The sequence below is a fragment of the Lepidochelys kempii genome, chromosome 8, assembly GCF_965140285.1.
Source record: "Lepidochelys kempii isolate rLepKem1 chromosome 8, rLepKem1.hap1, whole genome shotgun sequence".
Taxonomy (NCBI): domain Eukaryota; kingdom Metazoa; phylum Chordata; order Testudines; family Cheloniidae; genus Lepidochelys; species Lepidochelys kempii.
Window position 1 is genome coordinate 79,602,001 of NC_136387.1, and position 23,996 is coordinate 79,625,996.

General features: G+C 43.1%; 1 protein-coding gene across 2 annotated transcripts in view; it reads right to left on the bottom strand.

The window, feature by feature from the left end:
* Nucleotides 1-23,996, bottom strand: part of PRKACB (protein kinase cAMP-activated catalytic subunit beta) — a 116,847-nt gene that overhangs the window by 57,301 nt on the left and 35,550 nt on the right. The gene's annotated exons all lie outside the window — the stretch shown is intronic.

The window sequence follows — 23,996 nt, forward strand, 5'->3', positions numbered from 1 at the left end:
CAGCCATCCAAGAAGAAAAACAGAAGGCAATGGAAAGACTTAATTAGCCTGAAACTTTATACACTTAATATATCTGGGAATACCAGGCAATAAGTTGTACTGTGCTGGTCACAGTTCTTTTCTTAGTCATTTCCACCTATTTTGGAGGGCTGCTATCGGTCTCCCCCCACCACCCCAAACACACCTGGTCCCAGCCAACCTGTTGCTGGGACCCTATCGCTCTCCCCTCTATGAGAATTCAGGGGACTGTAAAAGGAGGGTGGGGGGATTGGTTCCACACTGTAACCCTTCTATAACACATACCTGCACTGGACATCTGCCACTTTTTTAAAGTTACTAAGCTGCAACACTTTGACCAAAACTCCCTGCCTACCCTACCAGGTCCTGACCTGCTGTGGGGAAAGCAAAAACAAGAAAAAACTACACCACCCCACCTTGGCCAATCGGGCATTGAGGGAAAAATTCCTTCCTAGCCCCTAAGAAAAAGGTGATTAGTATAATGCCCACAGTAGATCATGAAGAACAAATCCACTCCTACTCTAATTCCATTGGTGGGAGAGCAGGTGCTAACCAGCTCAACTGCAGTGAGAGAAGGCTTCCCCAGAACTGCCAGGGGTATAAATATTTCCCCCTCTCCTGGAAGGGCAGTGGTCAATACCTTCTATTGGACCAACTTCTGTTGGTGAAAGAGACAAACTTTCATGCTTACAGAGAGCTCTTCTTCGGGTCTGTGAAAGGTACTCCAAGCATCACAGCAAAATGCAAGATGGAACAGACAGTTTAGCATAAGTAGCTCGCACATATTCTAAGGCAGTGGTTTCTCAACCTTTTCAGACTACTCTCTCTCTTTCAGGAAGCTGATTTGTCTGGTGTACTCCACATTTCACCTCACTTAAAAATACTTGCCTACAAAATCAAACCTAAAAAATCTAAAAGTGTCAGCATACTATTACTGAAAAATTGCTCATGTTCTCATTTTTACCATATAATTATAAAATAAATCACAACCCCCAGGTTGAGAAACACTGATATAGAGCAGTATAAACAAGTCATTGTCTGTATGAAATTTTAGTTTATACTGACTTTGCTAGTGCTTTTCATGTACCCTGTTGTAAAACTAGGCAACTATCTAGGTGAGTTGACGTACCTCCTAGAAGACCTCTGTGTACCTAGAACCACTGTTTTAAGGGACCATTCAAGATAGCACATATTCTGGACCACTCTAACTACTTATGCTAGACAATCAGTTCCACCTTGTATTTAGCTGTCCTGCTCCGAGTACCTTTCCCAGGCCTGAAGAGCTCTGTATGGCTTGAAAACTGGTCTCTCTCACCAACAGAAGTTGGTCCAATAAGAGATATTACTCCACCCATCTTGTCCCTCTAATATCCGGGGACTGACACAAATACAACTGCACTGCATACGTCTAGTTCAACTCTATTGAAAGATCTGCCCCTATTTTTCTCCCCGTAAAGCCCTATTTATAGCTTTCAAATGTTTGCAGATATACAAATTCCAGTCCTATGAGTCTATGACACATTCTGGGATTGTACTTTAAATCCATTTGATAATGTCAGACAACTTTTGCACAACACAATCTATGACAGAATGGATACATTTTCAACAAAACAAGATCAAGACAATGTAGCCAAACATGTGGAGGAGAAGCATTTTGGTTTGGTGTTTGGAGGGCTGTTTGCACGGGGGCTTAAAAATTCCATTGGCCCCTGGTAAGTAAGATGAGTTTTTGAGTGACTACCATCAACTTCAAAAACATAACCTTATACATTCCTCAAAGCAGCCAGCAGTCAAGGAAAGGTAGAACAGTAAAGACATCCTGTCCACCAGTGTAGTAACCAAGTGACTCGAGAATTGAGGGGAAGAATAGAAATAGGTGGTATTTGAGGGTTGAAAAGGGAAGTCCTTCTCAGAAAGCTTGATAACAACAAAGGTAAGGTTTATTCCCCGCACTTTTTCCACAGAGTTCACATTCTTCCTTTTCTTCTCTTCTCTCTCCTCCCACTCCTCGATACATCCTGGGAACTGTAATTCCAGGACTCAAAGCTACAGGAACCACCTAGGAACAAACTTACAAATAGTCACAATGTTTGTGAGTAGCTATGTGCACTGACCTAGATACAACAGGTTGGTTTAAAATATTCCAGGAACCTATGGTGCTCCCAGAAAGGATCTAGATCAGCAAGCTAGCAGAAATCCCAGCATCCTTCTCTTTTCTAGTAAGTAGGGGAGAGTGGTTTCTTCCCAGGTCTCCTTTCTGGACACCCCTCTTACAAGCCCATCTTTCATACAACCTTGTGCTAATTATTTTAGTTCTCTGCTCTGCTAAAGTTTCCAAACTCTATTTGTCAATGGAGAGGGCTGATGGAATGTGGCAATGGATGGATGGATTTAAAAGAAAGAGATTGTGTAGCACAAGTTAGAAAAGAGATTACTGTATTTTAAAAGAAAGATTATGGAGTGAAGTCATGAATGGTATGAAGGCATAATAAACCCAAGAATTATGTACTAGGCTACGTTTTTTAAAAGTCACAGAGAAAGTTCAACACCAATGTGTTACATAAATAAATGGCACACAACTAAATCCTTTAAATTATTTGATGGAGAATGAAGGAGGGACAGGGTTTGGGGGAACTTGGTAGCACAGGTATTTTCCATTCTGGGTAGCAGGCACTGGGTTTCAATTCTTCTGTGCATGCAGTGGGTTACTTAGGAGGTGGTGCTCTCCTGAAGGTGGAACATATTTGGCTTTACTTGTACCAGGACTTCAGTTTGCCAATCAACACTTTTGCCTTACAATAATTGAAATTTAACAGGGAGCCTATTGTATAGGGGAGAATGGGGACAGGCTACTTGGCTGGACTACATCTCCCATGATGCACCCCAGAGGGACACATGACTCCACTGATGTGGTCACCTGGAGCCACACTGCATTGTGGGAGATGTAGTCCTCCAAGGAGCCCAGTACACAGAAGACAATGACACGTTTCAGAGTAACAGACATGCTAGTCTGTATTCGCAAAAAGAAAAGGAGTACTTTTCTTTTTCCGATGAAGTGAGCTGTATCTCACGAAAGCTTATGCTCAAATAAATTGGTTAGTGTCTAAGGTGCCACAAGTACTCCTTTTCTTTTTGAGAAGACAATGAGGGGCCTGAATTACAACTCCAGTAAAGCAAGAAAAATGCAACTGAATGTTGACCTGACTCAAAACGAAGCATTTGGGTCAATAAAACAAAGTACTTCAATTTCAGGAATGTCAAAGTATTTTGTTTCAATTGACTATGTCAAAAATAATGTTTCAACATTTCCAAATCAAAATTCTTGGAAATTTGCATTTCAGAAAAATATCTTAATTCCAACATTTTGTGTTTTGGAAAAACAAATATTGAAATGTCAAAATTTCCCATGAGACAGAAATTCTGAATTTCAATCAGTGGTAGTTATGAGTGTTTAAGAATATTTTTAACATATTCCAAAATTCCTGGGAAAAAGGTTTATCAATACTAAAAATGAAAACTGTTGGCACTGAGATTTTAAATAGAAATTTCTGCTAGATCTAGGGCAAAAGTTCTTTAGGTCTTTACAAAACTTTCACAATGCTAACAGCTGTAGGAGGAAGTTATCAATGGGTCATTTAGCCTGAAGGAAGTCAGAAACTATTTGCACCTTTCTTGATCCTATACCCAACTCCCTATAAACATTGTCCAGTAGATGACTCAACGGATCTCCTTGCATATATGTGGGCTTGGAAGGATTAGATTTTTGATAGTAGACCTTGATTTCGTTGTGCACTCACAAATCAACAAAACAAAATTTTTATTGATAATAATCAAAATGTACAAACAGGCGAAGTAAGAAAAATGCTAACCTAAGAGTTTGCTTTAACAATATTTACTTTGTATATTTTGACATGTGATGTTGACAATGTGTATTTTAAACAGTTATAAAGCTTTAAAATTTATTGAATCTCAATGTCTGTGGTTAAATAAATTAGTGTGGACCCCCCCCACATAATTTATGTGGTTTCAGAGTAACAGCCGTATGCATCCGATGAAGTGAGCTGTAGCTCACGAAAGCTCATGCTCAAATAAATTGGTTAGTCTCTAAGGTGCCACAAGTACTCCTTTTCTTTTTGATAATTTATGTGATAAATCATTTATGTGATGAATTTTTGAAAACTCATGAATCTTGCCAAATTTAGCAAATCTCCCATTGACTGGTAAAACATTTTATTGCTTGAAAGATGTCATCAACACTTACTACCACCAAATTATATAATAATGGGAAATTATAAAAAGGGGAAAATTGTTTAACATATCTGAATTACAAAATGCTGTGGGGTCCCTTTATAAGCAGCATTAACACAATTACAACTTGTTAATCAAAGCATAGACAGTATTATATGCCCTAATTTTATATGCCCTAAAATATTTTGAATACTGTATAATAATAAGAATACTAAAGTATGTGCGAGATAAAGACACGAGTAAATATATATTATGTAATAATCCCTTCCCAGTTGTGTTTGAAAGCCCCAAGGAAGTCATATAAAGCCAAAATAGTTACATTATTGTTTTATAACTGAGAATAACAATTCTTCTTAGAAAATTCGAGTGTTAGTAGCAAGTATCTGAACAAGTGAAACCTTGCTTATGCTCTGCAAGTTGTCAATTTACAAAAGAGACTAGAGAGAGTTGGGGGGATAGGTAGGCTACTTTTTGGAGAGGCAGATACTGCTTCTCTACAAAGAGTGCTTCATTTTTGAGAGAGTGGAGTTTGTTTTTTTGTATTCAAAATGGACAGTATTTGCTAACACTCTACATATTTTAATTGTTTTCCATCTTAAATGCATGAAAATAATGCCCAAAGTTGGCACGCTGCTTTTGGCATACTGTAAAAGTATAAGTAATTAAACATGGTAATAAAACCAAATCCTAGCCAAAGATTATCTATACATAATATTTTCCCCTTCTTAGACCCAACATGCCAAATTTCAACTCCAATCAAGATTTATAATCAAACTGTTAATCTGTTAAAGTAGCTTTTTAAAAACAGATGGTTTAATACAAAAATAAAAATACTACAGTAACGAGTGGCACAGAAATACCTACAAGTAAAATATATACAGCAAAATAAATAATCCCACTATTTAATAATGCCTGAGATTAAATCCGTGCAGTTTTAAATCAAAAAGTGTATCTTTTCCACAAAGATTTTAACCCTTGTTAGAAAGTTCCACTGTGATGAGTAATATAAAGTTGGGCCTGCAGTACTTCTATAAATAGTAATGCTCAGAGGAAGTTGTTGCTATGGAAATGGTGATCATATTTCTATTTTAATTCGGAAGATCTCTACTGGCATCTACTGCAAGGAAGTTTAACTACAGCAGTCAGTAACAAAAAATGCTTACTTAGGAAATCCATCTATGCTAAAGCATGTAGGCTGTCATGTTCCAGTAGCATTAAACATTTCAGTTTTACATGGTGGCTACAAAAGGAATGAGTAAGATAATTCTGAATAGGTAAGAATATGCAGAAGCAAAAAAAGGTAAAACTTGAACTGTACAATGTTCAGCATGTGATAATAAAGAGCAAGCTAATAGTTATTTGCATTATTTTCCCTTTCAGTTTAGCTCTTGAGAATTTGCTAAATTAATAATCCAAGACAATTAGGGTCTTCATTTGTCCACAGAACATTACAACCTGAACAGCGGGAGTATAAATTTCCCCATCCACAGCTCTACTAATGGGCTTCACTTCATTGTTTTGAAGTAAATAGCCTTTAAGACAGAGGTTCTCTACCTAGGAATCATGATCCCAAGTTTAGTTACATGTGGGTAGTTGGGTTGCAGGCAAAATCCCCCATTAAAAAGAAAAACTAACCTGTTTGTCAGAAGATGGCCACTAGCATCCAATGAGAAAGTCACCACCTCTTAAAGCGGCCACCTCAGCTCTAACATGACTCCCCTAACCCTGCCTGGCTCCTGTTGCAGTATCGCTGACAACTGCTCTCCACCTTACTTAAGCGATACATTCCTCACACTTCAGTAGGATGGTGGAGAAAAAAAAATCTACAATTGAAAGAGTCAACTCTGGCAAGAGAAGGAAGCTAGGGTGTCCTTCCCATTTCCTCCTCTCCAAAAATCCCAGCACCAATGAACTCTGACCCCACCTACAACACCTCTGATTTAGTAACCCCCACATCAAGTACTTCCTCAAACCCTAACCCAGCACCTATTGCCTCCAGCATACCGCAACCCAGTACCCACTTAGTAGCTCAAACCCAGCACTCCTTTTCCAGCACCATCCAATATCTAACCTACAGCATTGTCTCTTGCAGTAACTCCAGATGACTGTGGATGCAACCACAAAGTATTGTGGAATTGGGTTTTAGGAGAAACAAGAGTTGGTTTTGGGTTGACAGGTAGAGAAAAGTTGAGAAACCTGTTGTAGGCATCAGTTCCATCTCCATGGCAAATTCAGTCACCCGCCACTCTACTGAGATCGTCGATAATTCTATTTTGTATGAAATGAGGTACGGACACATGCCTTTTAGAAAATGAACTAATACCATCAACTCATTTAATTTTTGGTCTCTATAAGTGTTGTCAACTTCTGCCATTTTTTGTCTGATATTGGTGTTCTTAAAGCCCCTGCTACTGGAGTCAAGTAATTACATGAGAATCCAACATTCATTTTAAGATACATTTAAATTTCTAGCCTTCAAGCGGTGAAACCTTGAAAATGTGAACCCTAGACTCAAGACCCAGAAAGTAAATAAGTACTCCAAATTTATTATTTTTTATTATTAATTTTAAACTGCTATAGTAGTGTACAATCAACCTAATAATAAGACTAAAAGTACTACCATTATATCATTTCTTAGTTTGCAGTCAGCTATGTGAAGATAGTATGTGATCTCTGAGGATAGGATCCTCTTCTTTGTAACTGGCTGACTTGTAAGCAGTGATTCGGGGGAAGTTAAGGGTGTTCAGGCATTCTTCAATTGTGCGTTTTCAGGATAACTTATTTTAAGAAGTTTCCATGATCAAGGTTTTTTCACCCCAAAAGAAACGCAGATATCTAGGACCTTAACTCAAGCTTAAGAATTGTTTTTTGCTTGAGAATTTCTCTCTTCTTTGTAGTCAAAATCAGAGTTTAAGGGCAGAAGTGACCACCAGAATCATCTTGTCTGACTTCCTGTATATCACAGGTCATCAGCATCACCCAGCACCCACATACTAAACCAAACAATGGAAATAAGACCAAAGTAAAAGAGACCCACAGGAGACGAGATTATTATGTACCACAAGCAGAAAATAGGAGGAACTGAGGTGCACCACTTCTTGAGGCCCCTGCAATGGCAGGGAAATGATTAAATAAGATATATCCAGATAATCCTGGCAAGTGACCTGCACCCACATGCTAAAGAGAAAAGTGATAAAACCCTAAGCACTCTGCCCATCTGACCTAGGAGAAAATTCCTTCCTTTCCACACATATGGCAAATCAATTAGACCCTGAGCATATGAGCATGAAGCAGCCAGCCAAGCTCCTGAAAGAGATAATGCTCAGTACCAAACCAGAGCCCTGGTCCACCCGACCCAGTGTCCCATCTTCAGTCCTGGCCATCCCTGATGTTTCAGAGGAAGGAGATAAAAAGCCTCTATGAGATACCCAGAATACAATCTAGACTAGTGAGCAGCTATGTCACTCCTGCCCTCTAACCTGTGGTGCCCTTTATACTGCTGTTGCCTCCACTCCTAGACTGCTCACAATCAGCCTCTACCATGGACGTTACTCCCAGCTATGTCTGTGTGCACTTTCAGCCTACCAGTCACACCCTGGCTTTTACCAACAAGAATTAAACTGAGTGACCCCAGTTCCAGATTTTTCCCCAGAAATGTAGGTCTTGTATTGCCCAGCCCTCTCCTGGGCAATACAAACTCATATATAGACCGCCTTTTTATTAATAGACATGATATGCACAAATCCTGTTATCCCAGATGGAGTTTCCCAAACACTTCAATTCAAACACACTGATTTAGATAAAACAATAAAACAAGTTTATTAACTACAAAGAGAGAGGTTTTAAGTGAATACAAGTAACAAGGCATAAAAGTCAGAAATGGTTACAAGAAAAATAAAGATAAAACACAACTAATGCCTAACAAACTGTTTTAAATTCAAAGCAAAGTTTTCCCTCACCACATGTTCTCAAGAGTTTTACTGGCCAAACTTCTTCAGTGTAATGGCTGCTTCCTTTGTTCCTTTTGATGCAGTGAATCAATGGAGAGAAAGAGAGAGAGAGGAGGAGGAAGGAAGGGGTGGTCTTGGGGTGTCTCCCCTTTCTGTTTATATAGGGTGACCATATTTCTCTATGCTGAATACGGGACACCTGGTAAAATTACTTGTATTCAAGTGAGTTCAGTGACAATCAATCATAACTATGCAGTATAAACATTCAAATTAACATCAAGTTGACAGAGCCCCCGTTAAAAAGAAATACTGAGCAAGTTGGATTCTGTTTATTTACCTTCTTATCGTTAAGGCTTTAGGGTTCACACAGGGAGAGGTGATACACACACTCCTATACACCCTTCTCACATGGGGATGGGGTGTGACCAACTGAGCCTCCCCGCCCTGCCCAGTGCTCTCCACCCTGTGCCAGTGCTGTGCAGAGGTTTGGCACACGCAGGGTTCTGCTCCTCCTGGCCAGTCCCCCAGGCCAGAGGGTCTTGGGCTTTCCCGGGGCACTGGCCCAGCCAGTGGCAGCGGGGGAAGGAAGGAGCCTGCTAGCCAGGCTGCTGGTGAGCTGAGAGCTCGGACCAGGGGCTGGTTCTCTGCACAGCACTGGGAGCGGGATGCGCCCTGCCGGGGGGATATGAACAAGCAGCGGGGCTGGGGAGGTGAAGGAGCAAAGCAGGGAGAGGACAGCGAGAGGGGGAGCACATAAAGGGCCAATGGGTGGGCAACAGAGGCAACACTTAACCGGATGTTGCCTGGCACCTGCCCACACTCACCAGCCACTGCAGCTCACAGCACACAGCCAGTGCCAGCCGGAAATGGGACAGGGGTGTGGGGCCCTGCTGGCCAAAAGCCAGCACCCAGCAGCTGTGCTGACGGACCAGCAGGGGGAGCAGCGTGGCCCCGCGTGCTGCAGCTTTGCTCCATCACCAGCCTTGCACACGCACCCCCATCGTTGGCCACTGGACTCCCCACTCTCCCATTCGCCGCTAGTGGGCGGGCACCTGGTGAGTAGGGATCTGGCCAACAGCAGGAACCACCAGCACTGATGGGGTGGGGAAGACAGAAAATATGGGACAATTTGCCCGTTTTTAAGAAAAAGTCAGAACACTTGCAGGACAGCTTAAATACAGGACTGTCCCTTTAAAAATGGGATGTCTAGTCACCTTATGTTTATAGTCCTCTACCTCCTTTGAGAAGCAACTCCCAAAGTCCATTTGGATAGGAACACCATGCTGTTTCTTTGCTAAAATGTAGATTTTTCGCCCAGGCCCCTTCCCCATTTCCTGCCAAAGAACAATCACTTAGCAGGTAATGGCCCATTGACCTTGTTTAGGCATTAGTGTGCCCTTTGTCTCTGAGGAACTGGTTAGGCCACTCCCAAGACTTGGAACATGTTGTAAGATTTTACTGTACATGTATTACTAAAACATTACATACAGTGTTGCTACATGTTTTACCAGGACAATAGTGATCAGCAAATTATGAGTTTTCAAATGATACCTCACAGGTATACTTTGTACAAAAATTATTACAATAGTGTGCAAGGGGTGAATACAGGGGTACAGTCTGTTACAGCCTTCAAAAGTACATCAGGGAGGGGGAATCCCTTCCTGACCCCTGCTAGTGGCCAGCTGACACTATGACGCATGAGCTTTAGGGACATAAGATATAAACCGGAAGCAAGCCCCAGCACTGTTGACCAATGTCGTTATACAACTGCACTCATAAATTTTTCTGGCTTTTTCTCAAAAATAATTAAGCCATTTGCCCCCATAACTCCTATTAGGCATCTGTTCCTGAACCTTTCCCTCTAACAGTTAGAGACATTCTTCTAATTTCCAGCCTGAATTTGTTTATGGCCAACTAACACCCATTTATTCTTGTGCCAACATTGTCCTTTAGCTTAAATAGCTCTTCACCCTCGCTGGCATTTACCCCTTCCTCCCATCCCTTCACCTCCAAGTGTATTTACCGTGAGCAATCATAACCCTTATCAGCCTTCTTTTTGTGACAGCCAAGCTTTTCCAGGCTCCTCTTATAAGATAGGCCCTCCATTCCCCAATCATCCTAGTAGCTCTTCTCTGCCCCCGTTCCAGTTTAAATTAATTTCTCTTAAACATGGATGACGAGAAATGTACAGAGTATTCCAAATGAGGTCTTACCAATGCGTTGTACAATGCCCCAAAACTTTCCAGAGAAGTTCTACCCCATAAGAAGACCATGCCTATGAAACTTCAGATGGATCACTTCAGTTTGGATGAAGTTAGGAGGATTAAAATAAATGTTATTATAGGAAGATAACTTAAATTTAACTACTTAAACTTGTATATCCACATTGTAAAAAAAAAAAAAATTCTCAGAGCCATCAAAGAGATAGCAGAATACCTCCATAATAATTGTTTAAATACTTGGGATCGTTAAGGAAAAGTTAGCACATGTGACTCCATTTTGGTTTGGGGCCCACCATTGTCTATAAGCAAGCACATCATACACCAGGAGGAGTGATCCTTATATACTGAATCCCTGTGAAAATTTTCCTCCTTGTTTCTAGCCTGCCTTGACTTCCAGTATCTGTTTTTTGTCAGCCTCTAACTCCCTATCTCTTGGCCTTTGATGTGAGGTCTCCCATCCTGATAATAAAAGTTACTGATGCATGGCTTTAGGACCATGCTGTGTAATTAACATACTGGTCTAGCACGAGGAATGCACCAAGCAGGGATAGGTGGTAGATAAGAAAAGGGTTTGTTTATTGGTTAAGGTTTCCGATGCACGAGCAACATGCTTTGCTAAAAAGTATATAACCTTTGTATAATCTGTATTCAGGGTCCCCTCCTGGCTAGCAGGGGGGCACCACGCTCGAGCGTAATAAACTTAGTGTCTTTTGGGAACTCTGCAGTTGTGGACTTTGTTTATGTGCCTCAGCCTAGATTCGAACTGTGCGTGACTTATCAGGTATAATTCGCAGCATTGGTGTGCGTGTCTTACCAGGTGTAATTCGTAACATTTGTGTGCGAGTCCTATCAAGTATAATTCGCAGCAGTTGTGTGCGTGTCCTCTCAGGTGTAATTCGTAACAGTTTTGGTGACCACGAAGGGACTCTAGGCTCGCCCTAACAAGCGAGACTACACTCCTCCTCTCGGACAGCTCCAGCCGGCACAGGGTGAGTTCACCTTTGAGAACTCTGAGGAGGGGGGGGGGGGGGCTGTGAACCATCGTTTAGGCGATAAGGTGGCACATTTGGTGTCCTTTTGGTAGCCCATTATGGGTTCTGGGCAGAGTGTAAGTAAGGGGACCCCTTTGGCTGAAATTCTCGAGAATTGGGGGAATATTTCTGGTACCATGGGTTAGGTAGGAAGAAAGCTATTATTTTATGTAAGGTTGAGTGGCCAGCACTAACAACTCAAACATCTATTGAATGGCCACCAGATGTGTCCTTTGCTGGAGATACATTAACAGCGCTTAGGAGGAGGCTGGAGGACAAAGCTCCAGCCCAGATGGATTATTGGTATGTATGGGACAACTGGGCTTATGCGCGTGCGAAAGGATGTCCTCTTTCCTCCTCCTTTTCCTATCTATCTCAGGGGTTTTCAGCCCCGCTCTGTGCTATGCCTGTTTCTTCTCCTCCCCGGCCTGCTTCTGCCCCTCCCCCGGCTTACCCTCGGCTTTCTGACTTATGCCTATCATCTCCTTGCTCGCCACCCTCCTGCCCGTACGGGTCCACCACTGACCCGCCGGTTACTCTGCAAGCTCCCCTCATTCAGCAACCCCTTGTTACTTATGGTACGGACGGGAGTGAACGGCTAACCTTCCCCTATGTTCAACGCCCCTTTGGCCCAGGCGATTTAGTAACATGGCAACAGTAGATGCCTCGCCTGCGTGACGATCCAAAGAAGGTTCTGCAAACCAATCGGTCTGTATTTACCGCATTTAATCCTACATGGGGAGATGTCCAGGTAATCCTAGACACACTTTTTACCCCGATGAGAAATATTCCATTCTGGATGCTAATAGGCGCTGGGCAGGGGAGAATAGTACCCGGGCTTCTTGGCCCCTGACTGATCCCAATTGGAATCCTAATGTGCCTACTCAAATGGGCCTTTTAAAGGCGGGTAGAAACGGCCTTTTAGAAGCTATACACAAAGCTGGTAGTAAAACGGCTAACTGGTCTAAAATCCGCGAATGTCCGCAAGAGCTTACTGAGCACCCCTCCGCCTTTTTGGCCCGGTTGTCCAAACAAGTTTGTGTATATGGGGGCGGTATAAACCCTGAAACGGAGGAAAACCGTCCTATGATGGTCTCCTTTTATGTCGATCAGGCAGCATCAGATATAAAAAAAAAAATTTCTAAGCATGTGCCTGGTTGGCCAGGAAAACCCCTCCAGGAAGTAGTCTGCCTGGCCACCTTTGTGTTTAATGGCAGGGACGAGGAGAAAGCACGGAAAAAACGTAAACAGAAGAAGGAGGAAGTAAGTATGTTAGCTGCTGCCTTGCAGGTTCCTTCGGGAAACCAGCATTGGCAAGGGCGCGGAGAGATGAGGGGAAGAGGGCATGAACGGGGGACAGGAGGAGGGGGAGGTTCGGGTAAAGTAAGGGACGGAAATTGTAATTATTGTAAGCAACCAGGGCACTGGAAAAGGGAGTGTCCCCTGCTTCCCCGAGGGGCTCCTTGGAAGAGCCAGGTAGAGGCTAATCCTTTTCCCCCTAACGCCCCCCAGAACCTTGTTAACCCCCAGTGACTAAAGGCGGAGGTTTTGGGGACTTTGGGAGAGTTGGAATGGGACTTGGGGTTACAGTCGCAAATTTATTTGAAAGTTGGGGAACAGCTTGTGCCTTTTCTAGTAGATACTGGGGCCACCCTCTCCACTTTAACTTTTGTTCCGGGCTCTCTGTCCGATACCAAGGTTTGGGTGCAGGGTATAGAAGGCAATCCCTGCCCGGTTCCTTTATCCTACCCTGTCCCTATCGAGCTTGGTTCTTTAAAGCTATCACATAAGTTTGTTGTAATGCCGGAGGGCCCCGTGAACCTCCTCGGGTGGGATGTGCTGGGCAAATTGGGGGCACACATATATTGCGTCCCCGAGGGGCTCCGCATGTCCATTCTGGACTCGGCGGTTGCTTCTCTTATGGCATCGGTTACCCCTATTCCTGGTGTGCCCTCTGAATTGTCCAGTGTTCCCCACATTTTGTGGAGCACAAATCCTACTGATGTGGGTCTTCTTAAATCAGCCATTCCAGTGAGTCTGGAAACAAGGGGCGGACCGCCTCCATCCGTAAAACAATACCCCTTGCCGAGGGAGGCGGAAGAAGGCATCTCACTTCTTATTGATAGCTATTTGACTCAGGGGGTTTTACTCCCCTGCAGTTCGCCCTGTAATACTCCCATTCTTCCAGTAAGGAAGCCTAAACCGGGACCAGACAGGCGTCCAGTCTATCGATTTGTTCAGGATCTACGGGCTATAAATAGTTATGTTATAGCCCCCCATCCAGTTGTCCCTGATCCGAGCACCATTCTAACACTGATTCCTCAGTCAGCCACTTGCTTTACTGTCATAGATTTGTGTGCAGCATTTTTCAGTATCCCTTTGCATCCTGATTCTCAATATTTATTCGCATTTACCTGGAAGGGTCAGCAGCTAACATGGATGCGTCTTCCCCAGGGGTTCTCAGGATCCCCCACTATTTTTTCCCGGATTCTCACCGAGGATTTAAAAGACATTGTTTTGCCTAGTTTGTCTGTCCTGGTTCAGTATGTGGATGATTTGTTAATTGCCGCCTCAGATCATAATGCATGTTTAATTGACTCTGTTGTTCTGCAATAGCTAATAAGGGTCATCGTGCATCTCCATCTAAGTTGCAGCTGTGCCTAGATCACGTAATTTATTTGAGCTTTGTAATTAGGCCTAGTGAGCGCTTACTCTCCCCGACAGGGTGCGGGCAATCCAGGATTACCCGCGTCCAACTACCAAAAAGCAGTTACGGGCTTTCCTGGGGGCTGCGGGGTTCTGCCGACCCTGGGTCGTGGCTTTCGGGGAATTGGTGAAACTGTTAGTTCGAGCTACTACAACACTGACCCTCGATCCTGTCTCCTGGACCCCGGAAATGGAAGACGCTTTTAAATCCATCAAAAAGGCTCTGATCTCTGTGCCCGCCTTGGGATTCCCGGATTACAGTAAACCATTTTCTCTTTTCACTCACGAACAGCAAGGGGTGGCTAGCGGCGTCCTTTTGCAATACCTGGGGGATCGCCCATGCCGCGTAGCCTATTACTCAGTACAACTGAACCCTGTTATTCAGGGCTCTGTCTCCTGTGTACGGTCTGTTCCTGCTGCTGCTGTCATGGTTGAACGGTCACGACCTATTGTTTTGGGGCACCCTCTGACTGTCTGGGTCCCTCATGAGGTTAAAATTCTCTTAAAACCGCATTCTACACAGGCATTGTCTCCACAGCGGGCTCAAAAATATGAACTAATCCTGTTGGCCGCTGACAATGTTACTTTACGCCGCTGTAATGTCCTCAATCCACCCACAATGCTACCCCTCCCGGAAGACGGTACCCCTCACCATGTATGCATGGATGTCGTCGCGCAGGATGGTAAGCCCCGCCCGGATTTAGCGGACTCCCCTTTAGTTGAGCCCGATTTACTTCTTTTCACAGATGGATCCTCATACTATTTAGATGGCCACCGGGTCTCGGGCTATTCGGTTACCTCTCAGGCAGACGTTATCGAGGCTGCCCCCCTACCACCTTCCTTCAGCGCCCGGGGTGCAGAGTTAAACGCGCTTACCAGGGCTTGTTTATTGTCTTCAGGAAAAACTGTTACCATCTATATGGACTCTAAGTATACTTTTGGTGTTTGTCATGCTACAGGCCAGCTCTGGAAGCAACGAAGATTTTTAACCTCCTCAGGCACAAAAATCGCTAATGGCCCTCTAATCTCTGCCCTTTTAGAAGCTATTCAGGCCCTTCGCCAGATGGCGGTGGTTCATTGTTATGCGCACAGGCAGTCTAACAGTTTTGTATCTCAGGGCAATGCATTAGCTGATTCAGCCACAAAGGCTGCAGCTCTACAGCCCCTTCTGATTTCGGCTTCCCTCCCCCTGGATGTGTCCTTCCCACCTGCTGACTGGACACTGCTGTATGCTGAAGTATCCTTGGAGGAGCTGCACGACTGGAAACGCTGGAAGGAATCTGAGGGCCCCGATAAGGTTTGGCGAATCGGGAACAAACCTATTCTCCCCCGCCGTTATCTACTCCCAGCTGCTCATTATTTTCATTCCCTGGGTCACGCTAGTATTCAGGGCACGGTGGCTGCCATACTAAAGTTTTGGGCAGCACCGCATGTTTATCCCACGGTAAAGCGGGTTCTTGGCTCCTGCCCTACTTGCCTGGCCTTCTCTGCTAAGACTCGGCTAGATGCCAACTCAAAGGTGGGGAGACCCTGGGCAAACTTCCCGTTTCAGCGCTTGCAGATGAACTACGCAGAAATGCCTAAATGCTCAGGGTTTCACCACCTCCTTGTTATAGTGGACCAACTTTCCGGATGGCCTGAAGCAATACCAACCAGAAAGGCAAATGCAAGATCTGTGGTCAAGTTCTTAATGAAAGACATTGTACCCAGGTTTGGTGTCCCTGAAGTTAATGATTCAGATCAGGGCTCACACTTTACCGCAAAAATTTACTGCAAAAAAAAAAAAAAAAAAAAAACTGTACCGGTGCTTGGGGATTATCCGACAATTACACACCCCGTACCACCCCCAGTCTGCAGGTCAAGTGGAACGCATGAACCGAACAATAAAGACAATGGTAACAAAGTTTTGTAAGGAGACTAGACTTAAGTGGCCAGAGGCCTTGCCTATAGTTTTATGTCATATAAGACGAACGCCACGCATGCCCTTAGGCCTGTCCCCATTTGAGGTGCTGTTTGGGAGACAAGCTTTAGTCCCGGGAACTTATGTTCCTGTACATGCTAGCCTCTTAGATGGAGATAAAACTTTGGCCAGATATGTTGCTAGACTGCAAAAGGAGCTGACTGACAACCAGTCTGAAGCTCAGTTGTTTCAAACCGCACCCTTAGGGTTACAGGTTCATTCCTTTAAACCAGGGGATTGGGTAATGGTAAAAAAAATCCCCCGCACCGACCCCCTGGAACCCCGGTGGGAGGGGCCGTGCCAGGTTCTGTTATGTACTTATTCTGCTTTAAAAGTTGCAGGTAAAAGTTCCTGGATTCACCATAGCTACGTCAAGTTGGCGACGGAACCCCCACCTGACCCTGGCGAGCCAGCAGACGAGCCACTTCACGAATGAACACTACAACCAACCCATGGACTGAGCTTTCCAGTTACTGGGACCTTCACAGCCCACCAGGACTTTTTGTGTTCCTGTTTATTAGACTTACATTGGGGGTAGTGTTTTTTGTACAGTACAGGGAAGGATGTCGACATTGGTATGGTTTGCCTGGGGGGTCCTCTCCCTATTCCTAAGTCCAGTACAAGGATGGGAGGGCAATAGCTTCTTGAATTTCAACCCGCGCTATCAAACAGGGTGTAAATCGAACGCAGTGTTGAATTTGTATTCAAAGCCCCACATATTTAGGTCGGGGGTCCCGTTGGTAGGGGTACCTATCCCCCTTAATCGAACACTCCAAACTAAGCTATGGGCAAACACTACATTTAACTGGAATGTTACAATCCAAATATAGTCTATTGATATGGTGGCCCAGAGTAATTATGCTTTATGTGTGTCTCGACGTAAGGGAATAAAAAATACAGTTTTTGTAGGGAATTTTGTGGAGTGCAAGGAAGCCACCCAAATCAGCTCTGGTGCAGGAGGCCCCTCTACCTACTCCAGGACCCCGTGGCCAGTCCCCAAGGGGTCTGGCTGGTATTGGTTATGCATCACACAGCCTATAAGGTTCTCTCAGCAGAATAGTGTGGTATATGTACCTTAGGGGCTATAGTACCCGCCGAGACAGTACACCAGAACCTGACCCGGGAAGAGATCTGCAATCTAGTATGGAAGAACCGATGAAGTATTCCTTTAAACCCCCTTTCTCAACGGCCCAAAGGCTTTCACTCCTTTGTGCGCTGGTTTCTGCCACGGTTGGGAGTAAGCGAGCTGGAAAAAGCTATAGTTAACAACCGCATTTGCTCCAACCTCTCAGACAGATCTCTATCAAGATCTCTATCAAGCATTCTTACAACTACAATACCCACCTGCGGAAGTGAAGAAACAGATTGATAGAGCCAGAAGAGTTCCCAGAAGTCACCTACTACAGGACAGGCCTAACAAAGAAAATAACAGAACGCCACTAGCCGTCACCTTCAGCCCCCAACTAAAACCTCTCCAACGCATTATTAAGGATCTACAACCTATCCTGAAGGATGACCCAACACTCTCACAAATCTTGGGAGACAGGCCAGTCCTTGCCTACAGACAGCCCCCCAACCTGAAGCAAATACTCACCAGCAACCACATACCACACAACAGAACCACTAACCCAGGAACCTATCCTTGCAACAAAGCCCGTTGCCAACTGTGCCCACATACCTATTCAGGGGACACCATCACAGGGCCTGATAACATCAGCCACACTATCAGAGGCTTGTTCACCTGCACATCCACCAATGTGATATATGCCATCATGTGCCAGCAATGCCCCTCTGCCACGTACATTGGTCAAACTGGACAGTCTCTACGTAAAAGAATAAATGGACACAAATCAGGATGTCAAGAATTATAACATTCATAAACCAGTCGGAGAACACTTCAATCTCTCTGGTCACACGATTACAGACATGAAAGTTGCTATATTACAACAAAAAAACTTCAAATCCAGACTCCAGCGAGAAACTGTTGAATTGGAATTCATTTGCAAATTGGATACAATTAACTTAGGCTTGAATAGAGACTGGGAGTGGCTAAGTCATTATGCAAGGTAACCTATTTCCCCTTGTTTTTTCCTACCCCCTCTCCCCCCAGACGTTCTTGTTAAACTCTGGATTTGTGCTGGAAATGGCCCAACTTGATTATCATACACATTGTAAGGAGAGTGATCACTTTAGATAAGCTATTACCGGCAGGAGAGTGGGGTGGGAGGAGGTATTTTTTCATGCTTTGTGTGTATATAAAAAGATCTTCTACACTTTCCACAGCATGCATCCAATGAAGTGAGCTGTAGCTCACGAAAGCTTATGCTCAAATAAATTGGTTAGTCTCTAAGGTGCCACAAGTAACAAAGTAAGGTGACAAAGCCCTGGCTGGGATGATTTAACTGGGAATTGGTCCTGCTTCGAGCAGGGGGTTGGACTAGATGACCTTCTGGGGTCCCTTCCAACCCTGATATTCTATGATTCTAAGTACTCCTTTTCTTTTTGTCAGTCTCTAACTCCCTATCTCTTGGCCTTTGATGTGAGGCCTCCCATCCTGATAATAAAAGTTACTGATGCATGGCTTTAGGACCATGCTGTGTAATTAACATACTGGTCTAGCACGAGGAATGCACCAAGCAGGGATAGGTGGTAGATAAGAAAACGGTTTGTTTATTGGCTAAGGTTTCCGATGCACGAGGGCAACATGCTTTGCTAAAAAGTATATAACCTTTGTATAATCTGTATTCAGGGTCCCCTCCTGGCTAGCAGGGGGGCACCACGCTCGAGCGTAATAAACTTAGTGTCTCTTGGGAACTTTGCAGTTGTGGACTTTGTTTATGTGTCTCAGCCTAGATTCGAACTGTGCGTGACCTATCAGGTATAATTCGCAGCATTGGTGTGCGTGTCCTACCAGGTGTAATTCGTAGCATTTGTGTGCGTGTCCTACCAGGTATAATTCGCAGCAGTTGTGTGCGTGTCCTCTCAGGTGTAATTCGTAACAGGATTTGCAATATTCAGTCAATATTTCTGTTTCTTTGATTACCCCTGACAATTTCAGAATACAAGTGCCACATTCCATGGCACACAAAGCATTACAAGTGGCATAAGAATTCAGAGAAGAGTCAATAAAATTAATATAAAACTTTAAACTGACCCTAAAATCACTTAATAATATAAACTAGACACAGTTTTATAGGGGATGCGGTGCAGCAACATAGGGTTAACAATTGACCTTTCTTGGCAGTGGTTCAATTTCTACAGAAAACTGTTCCCGTTTTGCTCAACAGGGCAATCAAAATTAATATACAAAACCTTCCCTTTTATCTGCAAACTGAAATTTTAAAATAAAGGATTATTTTAATTAAAATTTGCATTTCAGAGCCTATTTCTGAGATGCTTGTGACTCAGTAACATGGGAGTCTGACATAAAAAGTCTGAATACATTTTTCATTCTGCTTTGCTCTCAGTTTCTCATCAAAAGAGATTTACATGTTTTTGATATTTAAACAAAATGTGTAACATTTACAAGTGAGTGAACAGTGTTGTCTACATTTAATGAAACTACTGTGAGTCCTGTAAGGTGACCTGTGAACCGAGATATTATTAGTAGAGCCCTACCAAATTCATATCCATGAAAAATGCATCACTGACCGTGAAATCTGGTCTTTTGTGTGCTTTTGCCCTATACTATACAGATTTCAGGGGGAAACCAGTGTGTAGTGGGGCGACTGCCCCCTCCGATTGGCAAGGGTTAAAAGCAGCCAAGCTAGGCTGATTGGGGAAGCAGCCACAGCTGTGGCCAGCTCAGTTAGGGCCCAGCTGGCCCTGATAAGAGGTTTGTAGGCCAGAAGCTGAAGGAGTCTTACTCTAGCCCTGGAGTGGGAAAGGCTAGCTGCCTGGGAGCAACGTACCAAAGCAGAGCAGTGCTGGGGGAAAGGGCTGGGGAAATGGGCAAGAGGAGCTGGGGCGCTCCAGCCTGGTAAACCCCTAGGCTGCAGGCCTTGTTGAAGGCCTACAAAAAATACTAGGGCTGCAGAGAGGCAGCCTGGGGATAGGCAAAGGCAGCAGGTCCTAACCCCTTGCCAATGATGAGTGGCCACTACAGACTGCTGTCTGCCCCAGTGAGCGGGGGCTACATGATGACTGGCAGTAGCCACTGAGGCAAGGTGGGGATAGAGGGTTGGAGGTTCCCCTGGGAGTAGAGCCCCAGACTGTGGGGTACTGCTGGGGCAGAACTCCGAGGTAAAATGGCACCAGGGTCCAGGAGGGACACAGGGCCAGTGGCAGGCAAGACACTGGCCTGCAGAGGGTGCTCCATATCCCAGCAGCACAGAAGTAAGGGTGGCAATACCATACCATGCCACCCTTACTTCTGCATTGCTACCTTCAGAGCTGGGCGGCCAGAGAGGAAGCTGCTGACTGAGGGCCCAGCTCTGCAGGCAGCAGTGGAGACGTAAGGGTGGCAATACCATACCATGCCAGCCTGACTTCTGCGCTGCTGCCGGTGGCGACACTGCCTTCAGAGCTGGGCTCCCGGCCAGCAGCCGCCGCTCTCCAGCTGCCCAGCTCTGGCAGGCAGCACCACCACCAGCAGCAGCGCAGAAGTAAAGGTAGCAGTACCGCAACCCCCCGCCCCGCTACAATAAACTTGTGACCCTTCACCCCCCCAAACTACTTTTTGGGTCAGGACCCCTACGATTACAACACTCTGAAATTTCAGTGTTAAATAGATGAAGTCATGAAATTTACCATTTTTAAAATCCTATGACCATGAAATTGACGAAAATGGACCCTGAATTCGGTAGTGCCCTAATTATTAGGCTTAGCCATGAAGGCCTGTGGGTAATCAGACTTTTCTGACTTGGCAAAAGTCACTGAAACTGGATGATTGATTGTGGAGTGGAACCAAGTCAAAATAGATAAGAAATACAAGTACAGTAATAAAATGGAGGAAGTTTCCCAATGCCTGTTAGAACTCGGATGAAGATGGGACAATCTGTGAAAAGTGGCTTGCTTTGATCCATTCTGACTCATCATATTTGTTTTCCATTGTATTAAAGTCCGCTCCTCTAACAAGCACTGAAAATGAAATTTGTGTAATGTAGACTTTTGTCATAAAACATGTTACACACATGTTCTGAAATAGCATTTAATCTTGATTTGTAGTCTCCTAAAAATCCAAATAAGTAAATTATTCCAGCTCTGAAGTGAAGCAACATTTGTTGTATCATCTTAATTATTTTTTTCTGTTAACCTCCAAAAGTTTGTTCTGCTTCCATAACCACATGTGTGAAAGTCAGAGTTAGAAATAATACTGGGTCACAAATTTGGGTCATAAATTCAGGTCACAATCAGACCTTCCTGATAAAGCAGTCAATAAATCCTACTCAAGCAACCACACTTATACAACGTAATCAGCTAAATATAAGAATTTGAAATAGGACATGAAATTCATCTACTGTATGGAGATAATCTGCTCTTTAAAATAGTCACTTTTAGTGTGTACGTAAGAAAGGACTAGAGGGAAACAAAAATCCAGTAAACCACCTCAAATGTCTGAATAGCTGCTGAATGGAAAAGATATTAAGAAACTGTCTTAACAGATTTTTAATGTTCTACAATTCCCAAGTTTAGAAGTAGTCACTACCTAAATTTTAATTGTAGTCTTAAGCCTTGCGCATAAGAGTCATGATAAATTCCAGGTAAACTAAACTATTGTGTCATCAGCCACAGTAAACATTTCACTGTCTCCAGAAACAAGGTTTAAAAGTACTATTGAAAAGTGTCCTACAGGATCCTTAATGTTGCTTTTGCATATTAGTTTGTGAATTAAGTCCCTGGCATATTCTCTAGGAAAAATGGGTAGCTGTTTATGACCAAATATTTTAAAAAAGACAATTTATTTTCCTTTCAAATTGGAGTACTTCCTGCATACATTTGCACTTCTCTGCAGGCCATGATAAGATGATGTATATGGGATTTTTAAAAATTGAACTATTAAAATGTGAAATTACCCAAAAGAAAACAGCCAGGGCTCACAAGGGTTTTGTACATAAATTAAAGGAAGGAAAGGTGCTTTTTTCACCCATTAGAAAGTACACTCATGTCTCTCACTGCTTCGAAGCATGGGGCATTTACTTTTGTGATCATGGAGATCTGAGCCTCCCTGCTGTTGTTGGGAAAGAGAACCTGTTACCCCACCACCCCAACCCGAGATAACAGGCTCCTCTGGAAACGGCTGTCATCTCTCTCTCGACCCCCACTGGTGTTTTCTAGATATTGTGTGTGAGACAATAATAGAGCTCTCTCCAAGTAAAGGTGAAGCTGTTACAATCCAGCCTCGTCCAACATCTGAGACATGGAAGGGAAAACTCGGACAGTCTTCCTTGTAAGTACCATGTGGCTTTATAGGCCAATACCTGAGATATAATAGGTATGAACGAGGCCACCTCTAGGTTTCTACATGTCCTTAAAAAAATAACCACTCTGCTTGCTAATTGGGTAGTGCCACATTACATGCACAAACACCATCCCAATACAACATCGGTCAGTTAAAAGGCAGGGCTAACTGACTTGTGTTGCTTCTGCCCCTAACACTATGGTGTATAAATCAACTACAAGTCTGCACTTAGATAAAAAAAAATATGCTTTTTTGCTCCTAGCGGCTCTCAGCTGTTTTTAGAAAGTGTCATGTAAAATCTGTAAAGGAGTCAAGTAAAGCCATATATAGACAGAAATTCAGACAGTTCCAATTGTAAGTTTCAATTGCCACTAGGAGGAGCTACAAGAGTCAAAAACATTTAAAAGACAGGTCATCTTTCTTTCTTGAACTCATTCAAAATTAGAAAAAAAATATCAATTCAAAAATGGTGTATTTAATTTATTCTGTCATGTATTCTTAGCACAGGAAAGTGGGATACAAATACAGAGAATCTTTTAGACTTATATTTTGTAAATTTTTAATCTCTTTTCTTTAATGTAAACTGCCTAAGGTGCTGAGGCACTTTATATTTCATTTGGTATTTAATTTATTAAGAGCACTTATTGCTTCAGCGCTTACATTAAGAAAATAAATACAAATACAAAAAATATAGTTCTAAAAGATTCTGTAAAAGTCTCCATATTCTGCACACAAAATAAGCCAGACTGAAGTAAAAAGCTTTATATCCACCAGGATTAAATAACTTACAAAACTAAGGCAATTCACTCAAGAAACCCTGCTGATAGCTTTACCCATGAGAGCAGACAGCAGACCGTAGTCCGTTTATCCTGTAGCAAGAATGACAGCCTAGCAAAGAGACAATTTGCCAGCATGGACCCACTCTACAGCCATCAACTATTATTTGTACTTTTACTCTTTTAAAAATTGTAGAATGCAAATTAAAGGTTTTCAGCAACAATGAAAGGGGATTATTGGTGGTTTCCATCAGAGTTTAAAGCAAAATAAACGAAGTTTATGTTTTGAATATAATTAACACAAATATTTTGTTTTATTCTAAAGAACCTATTATAATCAACACTTCAAGACAAAGTTATGTATTTGAACTTTATTTGCCAAAATCTAGTAAGACTTGTAAAGAATACAAATAATATCTATATTTTTTAAAAATAAAAACTGTTTTCCTTTGTAATGAACTTTTTACTATGCTATTTCAGTTACACTGTACAAACTGATTTTTCCATAATTATTTAAATAGCATTTAATCTGGTTCAAAAAGTAATTCAGTTATTAATTGACATTTAAATTTTCAGCTGAAACAGAGAAGTCTCATCAAACAACCTTGAAACTATTCACCCACTTCTTTTAATTGCAAGAACACATAGTAACTGATACAATTAGTTTCATTTTTTAAAACAGAAT